Source organism: Pteropus vampyrus, unplaced genomic scaffold (assembly GCF_000151845.1).
Source record: "Pteropus vampyrus isolate Shadow unplaced genomic scaffold, Pvam_2.0 Scaffold606, whole genome shotgun sequence".
Classification (NCBI taxonomy): domain Eukaryota; kingdom Metazoa; phylum Chordata; class Mammalia; order Chiroptera; family Pteropodidae; genus Pteropus; species Pteropus vampyrus.
In genome coordinates, this window is record NW_011889387.1 from 2,495 (window position 1) to 4,441 (window position 1,947).

Consider the following 1,947-nt stretch of genomic DNA (forward strand, 5'->3'; position numbering starts at 1 on the left):
GTGAGAATCCACTACCCATATCCCCCTGGCAAGCGATGAAGATTCACGCTCCATCCCCAGGTCTGGCAGTGAGGCGAAGTTAGTCGTGGGCTTCCTGATGCAGTGATTTCTAGAGGAGAGGACTCAGATGTGAGGCCCACAGGACTAAAACAGAGGACCCGAGGGGCTGGAGAAACAATCCAATGATCTAGTTCTGCATGGCTTTAAGAGCTTAATGCACAGAGCTCACAATTAGCCTAATTGGTCAATGTTATCGCAAGCTCTGAGGACTTGCTCTTATTAATGGGACTTGAAAATGGAAAGGGAATGTACTTTCAACATTCTGGGCCCTTCCTCTTCTCAGGAGGATGCACGCCTATATACTTCATGTCCACGTCCAAGTTGCAGAAATTTTAGAAGCTCAGACAATATTTTTCAATAAAAAAAGCAGCATGTAACTTGTATGTCTGTAAATTCACTGAATTATTCTATGTAGGGATAATTGTGTTTTCTATATGAAGAATATGCTATAATTTCTATGTTCTTATTTAAGATTTTTGTGTTTTAGGAGAACTTTTTCTTATCCCCCTTTAGTCCTGTTTTGAGGTTTTGCATTATATATGTTAGAAACATATGTTTTATGCTATTTTGAATGAAAGTTGAAGTTCTAATTTTTTTCTCTATATTGTTTTATATATGTTGTTACATCAGACAACCATCTATTTTGACATATCAAATTAACAATTTTACACAAGTCGACCGGGGGTTTCACTGATGTCTGCATTCTAAATGTAGGACTGTAATCATCTCATGTCTTGACTAGAAGAAAATCCAATTTCAAGCTCACTCATGTGGCTTTGGCAGGATTCCGTTCCTCATGTGCAGCTGGCCATAGGCATCCCTCAGCTTCTTGCTACATTAGTTTCCCCACTGGGCAGCTGACAACATGACAGCTCTCTTCCAACAGAGAGAGCTGGTGAGAGAATTGCAGAGGGCTAATAGGTGAAAGCCTGAGTCTATTTACACATAAATGATGGAGTGACATCCAAGTATTTTTAAAACTTTTTTAATATCAAATTTATTGGGGTGACATTGAATAATAAAAACACATAGAATTCATGTGTACAATTCATTAATACGATGTATGTATATCGCGTTGTGAGTTCATCACCCGAAATTAAATTTTTTCTGTTACCATATATTTTACCCCCTTTACCGTTGTCGACTTCCTCCTCTCCCCTCTTCCCTCTGGTAACCACTAAACTGTTGTTTATGTCTATGATATTTTGTTTGTTTGTCTTGTTCATTTGTTGCTTTTACTCTTATATCCCACAATTAAGTAAAATCACATCGTTCTAAACATTTTCTGACTTATTTCAGTTAACAGGATAATCTCAAGATCCCACGTGGTATACCAGTTAGGTCTACTTGGTTTTTTCCCAACATTTTTTTGTCATTTTATTCATTGCATATAAGTCACAAGGCCCAATCCACATGGAGATGGGTATGTACAAGGGCATGTAGACAGAAGGCAGGGGATATTGGAAGTATCTTGAAGTCTATTTTTATGTGCACGTTTGGCTTATATGGTGAAACAAAGTGGGATATATGGGAATCGTTGTTTCAACAACATCTGTGTCTAATATATACAGTCTTTGTGTGACAGGTTCATATATATGAGGAACTCAGAGACTGATTTCTCATTAACTGATATGAAAAAAATGCAAGTACTTACCCAATTAAATCAGATATGAGATAATTATGATGACTATGTTTATGTGCATAAGTGGCAGAGGAAATTTTTAGGGAGCCCAAATGACCACATAGCAGGAGTATAGAGAAGAATTAGAGGAGGAGGTATGAGTATTGAGATGTTTTAGATGCTTGGGCAAGAGGAAAAACCTGATATTAAACAGAGCCAGATACTAGGTTCATTGCTAGTGAAGTTGGTAGTCGATTTAGCTTAGT